Source organism: Pinus tabuliformis, chromosome 5_1, assembly GCF_031772625.1.
Source record: "Pinus tabuliformis cultivar Carrire ecotype Pingquan chromosome 5_1, CPIR1, whole genome shotgun sequence".
Classification (NCBI taxonomy): Eukaryota; Viridiplantae; Streptophyta; class Pinopsida; order Pinales; family Pinaceae; genus Pinus; species Pinus tabuliformis.
The window spans coordinates 888,909,879-888,921,310 of NC_142305.1; positions in this window are offsets into that span (position 1 = coordinate 888,909,879).

Below are 11,432 nucleotides of genomic sequence, written 5' to 3' on the forward strand. Positions count from 1 at the left end.
AAAAAAGAAGAAGAAGTGACGTCAAGTTACATATGTTAGGATGATAAAACGCAAGGTGAAGAAATTTGTTTGGGGCTAACATGAATGGAATTGCCAACAATAAGCTTTGAGGACAAAGCTTTTGAAGGAAGGGGAAATGTTTTCAGTACGAAAAAAGCTTGATTGTATTATAATAAAAAAATGTACCATTACATCAGAAAGATGGAAATCTGACTAATCGGATAGAAGATAAGTCAAAACTGCTATGGTGCTGGATACAAAAATGGGTAAAATAAAATAAACATAAATTGTATAAAATAAATGTTACGAGCATAAATTGTATAGAATAAAATAAACATAAATAAATATAAATAAATGTAAATACTAAATAATCAAGTAATGATTATGTTAAGTAGTCATTAGTTAAGTGAAAAGGCATGTCTAAAAGACATAACCAGTCACGAAAGGACACTTGCTTAGGTATATATATGTGGGTCCTTATTGTAATATTCATCACTTGTACATTTTATATACATAATATATTATTATTACAAATGCTCTTGTGTATTTTTACATTCAAGCCAACAAGCTATAAGTTTTGTTACTTCACTTGCACTGCCTCCGAAATTGAAAGTCCATGATGTTTTCCATGTTTCATTACGTAAGAGATATGTAAAGGATGTTGATCATGTTATTGATTATTCTATATTGCAGTTGGAACCAGAAGGAAAATTCCAGTAAAAACCTCAGTGCATATTGCAGCGGAAACAACTCATGCTCCAGAATAGAGTAATCGAGCAAGTTAAAGTGCAGTGGAAGTACTTTGGGCCCGATGAAGCTACATGGGAGATGGTTGATCATATGCGGGCTATGTATTCTTCATTGTTTTCCGGTTGAGGCAAAGTAGTTTTGGTATATGTATATATGTACATGGATGTAAATACCACCATGAGTTTTGTTATAAAGCTCCAATAAACGGTATGATTGTCATGTTGTCATGATTATCATGATGGTTTTTCTTTTGAGAAGGTTATTTATTGTAAATACTACATCGAGCTAAGTTATAAAGCTCCATAGGAAGTATGATTTTTGTTTTCAATGGTTTTGCTAGTTGTAGGTGTCATAGAACACCGGGGACGGTGTTCCCCTTAGGAAGAGGGGTCTGTAACAATCCTGGGTTCGCATTGCCTTGTCATTTCCATATAGCCATGGTGTGATGGGATTATTTCTCGGTTGAGCTTTCAATTGTCGGAAGGTGTTGGATCCGGGTGAGGTGGTCTCAAGAAAATTCCAAGGGTTGGAAGTGGAGACGATTTTCTCCGGGAAGCCCTCAACAAGTGGGTGGAGATAGGAAAAGTCGTCAAGGGATGGTGAAGGAATTTTGATGCATCCAAGCTCGGTTTGGTTTTGTGATCTCGAGGCCAATTTAGGTGAGATCATGGTCTGATGAGGGTGGAGGTGATTAAACCTCTGGATTCCCTTAGTTGTTTATGGATTGGTTTATCCCATGAGATCCCACATTCATGATTGGAATATGGCACAGGGCTGATTGACTAAAATAAATATTTGGTTCAGCGCAATCTATAGTCGGGTGGTACATGGAAATCCCTGACTTGGTTGGATTTTTCATATGGTTAATAAGAGTTAATTTTCTCCTGTCTTTGATAAGTAAATGTACTTATTATTATGTGTCTTTACTGGTTGTTTTATCATTTCTATCTATATGGTTATATGATGGTTATAATCATGGTTATATGACAGATCTAAGTATGGATTTGATCACATTTCATTCAATGAATGTTTGGTTAATGAATGCATGATGTAATTGGTGTTATGAAAGCGATTGTGAGAAGGCATAAATCCTTCTTGTTAGACCTCAAATAAGTTTTCAGATTCTTATGTTCAAATATGCATTCATGACCTATAAGTTGCATGTTACCATGTGTTTGATGGAATGTTAGTCTCGGTTTGGAGGGGTTAGGTCAAGTCCTGGTTTAATTTTTGGTTTATAAGCTTAATTGCTATGTCATTCATCATTTCTAGAATTTTCATTGAGTTTTTGGTAGAGGCCTGAGCCTTGGTCCTAAAAAAGTGGCTCACAATTCGGGGTTGCTAGCATATAAATAACTAGAAAAGTCCATATAGTTGTTGGGAAGTAAGCCTATGGGAGCGATTGGAGGGTTACAATCACTTGGAGGCCTTAGAAAGGGAGGGACTAAGGCTCTAGGTTAGCAAAACAAAGAGTTAACTCAGGGGTTGGACCCCTGGAGTGGTTGGGTTGCTCTTGGAGGTCTTGAGGCACCTGAGGGAGGCCAGTAAAGTCTTAAGTTGTCGAATCCATTTACTTAAGGACATATAGGAGGTTGAGTCTTATCTTAGTGGCCCTTAGCTCATGTTTACTGCAGGTAAACAAGTGAAAGCGAGTAAATGTGGGAGGAGGCGGGTTACAAAAGTGAAGTGATGTGTGATAATTAAAAACATTGCCCATTTTAACTATTTCTAATATGAAAGAAGATTCACATTGATATCCACGATTCATTGATATCTTGAATGTGAATGGAATATAGAAAATAGTTGGAAAACAAATATATTGGAAGTGGATAATTATTAAAATTCATTTACCATTTTTTATAAGGTTATTTGAATTTGTCTTAAAATATGATAGTTTCAATATTTAGAAAATAATTATAATATACTGTTTGAGTTTTTATTATAATTATTTAATTAATTTTAGTTTTAATCTATGATTTGTTTATAATTCAATGGGTTATCCTTAATATTGGTTAAGTGTTATGAATTCTGAGTAAGAGATTTAGGAATTAAGTCTCTAGGGTGTTTACTTAATATTTGATATTATAGACCTAACTAAATGTTTAAAGAAAAGAGAGTTAAAAGCACATTGATTTTTTGACCATTATGAAAAAGAGAGAAAACAAGAAGATGTAATGGCTCTTATACTCCTAGAAGATGGTTAGGAATTTTTTTCTAAAGTCAACCAGGGTTAAAACTAACTAGCCAAATAAAAGTTTTAGGCAATGTTATAAAAAAAAAGAGTCAAAAGTTCTAATTGAACCTACAATATATTAATTTCCTATAGTTGATTCATGTGGAAAATAAGGAAAAAGGGTAAACAAGAAGTAGTTATCACCTAGTTCAACCTAGGAAATGCTCAATCATAACCTAGAAAGCAATTTGGGAAAACTATAAATGATTTGGGTAAAGAATGTAAGCTTTCCAACTAAAATTTGAGTACAAAAAGGATGTTACAACCAACATAAAATGAGTTTCCTATATTAAAATTACCCCAAAAATTTAAATTTACATTTCACTTTGATTTTCTTCAATTTAGTGATAATTTATGGCAGAGGATACAAATTTATGTGTGGTGTTTTTTTTAAATGCAACAACTATGGATTTTATATTTTATAAAATGTTGAAGGACCTAGTAAGCTCCAGTCACATCATCCAAAAAATTTTGAAAATAACGATCTGAAAGTCTAGAAAGAAAACTTTAATAGTTTCCCATAGTTTACAATTCCATAAGAGAACCAAATTTAGTACCCTAAAATTGTAAATTCTTCAAAAAACTCCTATAATCATCATAATCCTCCTTTCCCTTTACGATAACATTGTCAGATTTTCTAGATAACTATGAGTGAGTCACCAACAACTGTTACCTTTTGCGTCCTTTCTTCTGCTAGTAATCTAAGTCCATGCCATAGAGCCTAGAACTCAGCTTGGTTGTTGGTGGCTTCCCCTAGACATCGGGAAAATTTTAACTCTTTTTTTTCGTTGGGGTAGTGGATAACCCCTACCACTCTTGCCACCCTAAATTCCCTCCCACTCCTACCACCCTAAATTTATGAGTGATGTTATGATCCTAACCACATTGTATTTCACTCATAAAAGAGAATCTTTCTTATTTTTTACGGAAAAACGTATGGGACACAAGCCTTGCACTTGGTGTTTAACAAAATGTTTTAGGTGACATTGAAATTTTTTAGCCCAAGTGATATAGATTGAAGAATTCTCTATATAAAGTCTCTTTTTTTGTAACTAAAGGGTCTCATTTGTTGTAAATTGTGAGAAAACTTGAAGTAATAGCAGAACCATATATAATAGTTCTAGGAAAAGGGTAGATTAATGAAATGTTTGATAAATCATAAATGATTATTTTTGCCAAATTTATCTTACTTATTATCATTTATGGAAGGTAGAACATTGCATTTTGAATTCCCTTTGAAGTAGGCACAATATTTTTATTCTATAACATTCACTTACCACTAAGTACAAAGGAGTGAATTTTTAACATTTTGGTCAAATCAACCAAGTAGTCAAAAAGAAAGAATACCCCACTTTGTAGAAGAAGAGATTGACCCTGTTCCTTAGTAAAAAAGGGTTTCCTATGAAAAATGTCTTTAGTGGGTTCTCTACCACTCGCCTAAAGAAAAAGGGGGATCCTATCTAATTTTCTTACATAGGTTATTTGTTTCAAAGTTTATAAGTGAAAACATATGGTGAAAATACAAAATAAAATGCAACCAATAATTAAGTTAGATAAACAAAGACATTGTTGCCTTGATTTTGATAAGCTAACCTAGACAGTATGAGACCTACCTATTTAGAAGCAATGATGCAAAAAGTAGAAATTAGGAATAAAAGTGTATAGAAAGAATAATTAGAGACAAACACAAGACCAAACAATAAAGAATAAGAAATAATTATGTTCCTCTTGTAGATTCCTAGACCCATCTAGCCACCAACTAATTTTAGTAGTAACTTTCATTGTGAGAATACCTTTCATATAAAATTAAAAGTCCACATCCTTTTTAGAAATATTTTTTTCAACTAAAAAATGATTAAAAGGATAATATAAAATCCACCCTCCACTTGTCATAATCGAGGATTTGAGAGGAGGCACGGATTAAATACATATTGTGTCCTTCCCCTCTCATTCTTGTCTTATGGAAGACATTATGAAAACTATTGTAGTATTTACGTTGAGGTTTTCCTGCTTGAACTTAATCAATATTGCCTAGATTCATTGGTATTATTGTTTGAGTCTTTTAATTTGAGTACATTTGTAAATGTGATGGAATGAAAAGGGTTTGATGATTGTTAGGTGATTGTTCCTAATATTTTTCAACGTAATCTTAAACATATTTCTAAATTGGACAAGGTTTATGATCACATTGATTTGTTGTATTTGTTTCTTGATCTCACCCAAGCTCATGGTTGCTCGATATAGAATACGAACTCCTAAGTACACCTAACCCTTGGATGACCAATAATCTATTAATCCTTAAGGCCCTTGAGCCCTTATAAACCTCTAAACTATTAAGTACCCCTATCGTTGACCCATAATTACCTCATCTTAAAACCTAACTCCTAACACTCGAACCACTGACACGTTATCCCCTAACCCCTCAATTATCAACCCCTTGTAAATTAAATCATGGTTCCCAAGTTGGGCCGGAGAAAGTTGCCATCCTCTTAAAACTTCTGGTCTCCAAGTGAAATCAAGAAATAATATGGCATTGTAACGATGAATGCAAAATAAGATAAATATGTTTTTTATTATGGTTGTGACTATATATCTTAGAAACTATCTCTCTTCCTACATGTCAAGAAAAGTAACATCTTTCCTAGTTTCTTTCAACATATTCTTAAATATCTTGATAAATTGCACAAGCATCATCATTGATTTCGTGTTTATTTCTCGCTCTCACCTAAGTTGTGTTTGTCTTTGTTTTCCTATATTATATTTGTAAATGTTTGTATCGTTTAAATATTTTCTATATATACTAATATTACTTTATTGATTGTAATTGTATAATATGGGCCCTTGGGAATTGCTCGACGAGAAAGAGGTGGTTGTAGTGCAAGCACTTGTTCAAGAACATGGAGAAAATATTTAGGATCGAGCTAATGATCCTATAGAAGAAGATAATGATGCTGATAACACAATTAAAGAAGATGGGACAAATAGATTGATCCAGGAGACATTTAATAACGTTGGAATGGATGATGATGGCAACCTATATGATGGTGCTTATGATATACCTGTTCTTGAGACAAAAAATCAACCTCTTTATGAAGGCTTCGAAAAATATCTTCTCTTTTATTTATTGTTGTTGGTCAACTTAAAGGTGGTGAATGGTTTGTCAAACACATGTGTGACACAACTCCTAAGGTATGTAATATATTTTGTGACATTTAGTACAACATGATAAAGCAATTATTTTTTCCTTTTTTTTAATGTTAGTACATTGATCATAATTTAATTTGTAACATTTGGATGCAATATGTACGATTAATATTGTTTACATTAACCAATACTACTATTTTTTATGTTGTAGGTTGTTAGGTGTAATTCTGTTACCATTGTCAAATGTTTTACGTCGTATGTATCGAGATTTACATGACATTATGAAAGATATTGGAATGGAGTATCAAGCTATTCATGCATGTCTTAATGATGATATCCTTTATTATTAAGAACATGTGTCGAAATACAAATGCAAAAAATGTTATGAGAGTAGATATCAAACCAATAAAGTAATATAAAAGGTGCCTCACAAGGTTCTTCGTTATATTCCCATAATTCGACATCTACAACAATTGTTTAGGTGGAAAAGCATAACACAATTTATGGATTACCATGTAACAAAAAGAAGTAAAGAGAGGAAAATGGCCAAAGTTTAAAGAAGAACCTCATAATCTTAGGCTTTCATTAGCAACTGATGGTGTTAATCCATTTGGGGAGCTCAGATCTACTTACTCAGTGTGGCTGTTTTTGTTATCAATAATATAATTTCTCCGTGGATGTCAATAAAGAGGGCACACATAATGTTGAAAATGATTGTTCTAGGTATTAATTTGTTTAGAATATTTTTTTTAACACAATAACATCTCATTTGTCTTGTCTGTTTCATAATTATCTCTTATATTTTTTTGTTTAGTCATATATGTTCAAATATGTCTTATATGTTTTTTATTTACTCATATAGGTAATAATTATGTATTGTATATTCCATCAATTAGGTAAGTACCAGGTCAAAGATATGAACGTATATATCGTGAGTTAGTTGACTTATGGAGCTGTGTCATTATGTATGATATCTATAGACCAATAGATGCACAAAGGAAATTTGAATTCCATGCAATACTTGTATGGACAATTCATGATGCCCCAGGGCTAACACATTTCTATGCTATGTTATTGATCTGAATTGGATCCATAAAGAACTGTCGGAAGACCATGACTGTATCAGGTTGGACAAACATTAAAGAATTCAAAATAGCGATCAAAAACACACTGAACCAGTGGCAATGGCAGCCAGCGTGGAACGACGAGGACCTCGGTCAAAGCATGTTGACTGAGGCCCATGGAGACTGCGCGGGAGGTCAAAGTAGCCCTTGGGAGGCCCAGATCGGGAAATGGAGGTGATTTTTGATGCGCGATTAGCACTTAGCGCTAATCGCGCATCGCTGGGCGAACAAGCTCAAAATGGGGGAAGCCCGAGCACTCGGTTGCGTGGGGAGCCGGAGAACCGCGAGTGAAAGGCGAAAAGCGCTAAAAGGACAAAGGCGGGACTCACTCTCTGGAAACCAGTAGTATTGATCAGGGTGCCCTCAAACGATAAGCGGCTTTGGATGGAAGAGGAGTGATCCCACTCAACAATCAACACATGGAAAGCAGAGGAGAGAGAAAACCGCCATTGATCGTGCGCTAACAGTCGAGCAAGTCAACCATGCGAAACATGCGTATGGCGTTGGATTTGGGGGACCCAGATAGGACGACTGAGATTGCGCCCGATGGAAAAATGGAACCGACGAGGGATTAAGCTGCGATTTGTAAAGATCTGAAGTCCGTTTTGACCGCCATGGTGGAGGAAGAATTCATTCTACGATGTAACCAAAGAAACGAACCGACGAAGCAGGCTGGCGCCGTTTAGAGGAGGACATGTGGCCACTCCCTGAGCACTGATGATGACGTCGAACTGGGAACTCCAAGCGCAGCTGCAGAAGGCGAATTGACGGAGGCGGCAGAGGAACTGAACAATCTTGGAACGAATGGCTTCAAAGCCATGAACAGAGACAGAATATACAGTCAGTCCAAGAGGCGAAGAAAGGGACAGAGAACCCCGAAGACAGAGAGACCAGAATCCCGAGAGGAGGACAGAACATAGGGAAAGAAGACAGTGTAGCAAAAGCAGAAAGAGAACAGAGGGCCGAGCTGACGAGAGGCAGCGTTGAGCACCAGAGGCTTGAGAGATCCGAGCCATCCCAGAGAGGATCTGTCCGGGCTGAGCACCACATTAGGCTCTCCACTGTAGACCAGAAGGTCACAAAGTTGGTAGGAAGAAGAAGTCTGTGTACTCAAGTGGCTTGGGGAATCCAAGAACCACCCTGCCAAGAAAATCTGTTTCAGGTGACTCATATTGAGCTCCTGCATTGTAATTCTCTACTTAAAGACACAATAAAACAAGGCCACCACTGAAAGCTGGACCGGAGATGTAGCCCTGGAGAATAGGGTGAACTCCTTATTAATTTCTTGTGTTCTTATATTGCTTACTGTATTTCTCTGCTGTCTTTCCATTTAATTGTCTGTGTATTGGCAATCTGATCGATTCATTACTTAAATAACACAGAACACACACCAACACATGGGTCTGTAATACCTTTAAGCAATAAATCTTTAACTGATGTCACTCATAGGGTGATTATCAAATCAAGTGGTATCAGAGCTCTAGGCTGTAAGGTTAGACAAGCTTGTGTTGGTTTAGCTATGAATACTCACTAGATCAAAGCTAAAATTAGGAGAAGGAGAGTTGGTGGAAACTAATCCTGAAATTTGGAGAGTCTATCCTCGGAAGACAATGTCAGAGGCCAGAACCTCAATTCATAGAAAGTTTCCTAGCTATAAAGTCTATTGTAGAAGAAATGTATAGGGACTTTAGAAAGCATAAGGTTGAAGACTCCTTAGGTTCTAAACAAGATAAAGACAAAGATGAGTCTCACTTCCATGACCACTCCAAAGGAAAGGGGAAAGAGGAAAGATTTCTCACACTTCCTAATAGCCTTGTGCATAATAAGAAAGCATCTTTGATTAAGCTAGATGTTAAATTTGATTTGCCTATATATGATGGAGAGCTAAATGTTGAAAAGTTGGACAATTGGATTAGACAAATTGATGTGTGTTGCATGGTACAGAACATAGACTCAGATAAGAGTAAGATTCACCTGGCAAGCCTACGCCTAGGAGGCATTGCCTTGGTTTGGTGGGAAGGCAGAACCCAAGATGATATGAAAAGACATGGTAAGACCATCTCTGTCTGGAGTGAATTTGTTGCTGCAATCAAGAAGCAGTTCCATCCATTGGCCTACATGCAAAAAGCCATGATGAGTTGGCAAACTCTTCGACAGTTGAAAGGGCAAAGTGTGCAAGGGTACACTCAAGAATTTAGAAAGAGAGCATTGATGTTGGGTGTCTCATTAGACTCACCAGAAACTCTTTTGAAGTACATTGGTGGTCTACACAGCTACATGAGGCATACCATCCTCATGTTCAATCCCACTAGTATAGATGAGGTATCTGTACAAGCTACTCATCTAGAAGCTATAGGAAAGAATGGAAATCCAGAAGTTGGGGGACCATCCCAACCCACTGTAAGCAAGAGCAAGGAGAAAAGAAAGCAGAAATGGAAAGAAAGGAAGGCTGACACTACATAGAAAAGAAAAGATTCATGCACTCACTGTAAAAAGGATGGGCATGATGATGAGCATTGTTGGATTCTGCATCTAGAGCTGAAACCTAAGAAGTCCGAGGGCAAGAAGAAGAAGACTGCTGTAGCTATTCAGAAAGATTTGGGGTTAGACTCAGGAGATGAAACAACTATCGCAGCCACAAGTATAAAAGGTAAGAATTCTAAAGCATCTACTAGTAATTCTGCTCAATCTGTTATTGATGAAGAAAATGAGAGAAAAATACATGAGCTTTTCCATATTCAAGTTGTTTCCAAAAATCAAAAGATTGATACTTTGTTTGATAGTGGCTCACAAGTAAATCTAATTTTTGAAGCAATTGTAAAGAAATTGGGATTAGCAACTACACCTCACAAGAAACCATACCCATTAGGATGATAAAGCACAACTACAAGTGACTAGATAGTGCAAACTCAAGTTTTCTTTTGGGTCAGCATTTGTAGATGAGGTTGAGTTAGACATAATTCATTTGGATATATGTGGAATTGTTTTAGGAAGTCATTACTTATATGATAGAAAGGCTATTTTCTATAGAGCTGAGAACAAGTATCTGTTTGTTAAAGATGGAATCAAATACTTTGTAAGAGCTCATAAGCTCAAGAATAATTATACTCTCATAAACTCAGGGCAGATGAAAAGAATGATAAATTCATGCAAACAATTCTTACTGATGGTTGTAAAGGAAAAGAAACCTGATAAAACCAATGTATTTGAGGGCTATAATGCTGAACAACAAGCTGATATAGGAAAGGTTGTTTTAGAGTATGATGTCTTATTTCAAGAACCTAAAGGTCTGCCACCCAAAAAGGGAATAATACATGATATTATTTTGCAGCAAGATGTTCCATTGCCTAACATTGGAATGTACAGGTTGTCTGCTTTAGAGAATGCTGAAATCAAGAAGCAAGTGTAGGAGTTGCTCGAGAAAGGGTTCATCAGGCCTAGCACATCACCATGTGGGTCACCAATCATTTTGGTGAGAAAGAAAGATGGCTCATGGAGAATGTGCATTGATTACCGAGCACTGAATAAGATAACAATTAAAAATTGTTATCCCCTTCCTCGCATAGATGATATTTGAGATCAATTAAAGGAAGCTGTTTATTTCACCAAGATGGATTTGCACAGTGGATACCATCAGGTCAGAGTTGCAGAGCAAGATGCATGGAAGACTGCTTTCAAAACAAATCAGGGATTGTATGAATGGCTGGTTATGCCTTTTGGCTTAACTAATGCTCCTGCTACTTTCATGAGATTAATGAATGATGTACTCAGACCTTTTCTTGATGATTTTGTTATTGTGTACCTGGATGACATTCTAATTTTTAGTAAAATGTGGGAAGAACATTTAAAGCATGTTAAGCAGACATTAGATGTTTTGAAAAGAGAAAAACTTTATGTTAAACTCTCGAAATGTGAATTTGGAAAAACATATTTAAACTACTTGGGTCATATAGTAGGGGGAGGTGAATTGAAAATAGATCCCTCTAAAGTGGCAGTCATTGTAAACTGGCCTACACCCAAGTCTACTAAAGAAGTGAGAAGCTTCTTAAGAGCAGCACAATATTGGAGGAAGTTCATTTCTAACTTTTCCTCAATTGCAGCTCCCTTACATGCTTTAATAGGATTAAATAAGGTGTTTCGGTGGGGAAGCAAACATCAGAAAGCCTTCGACACCTTGAAAG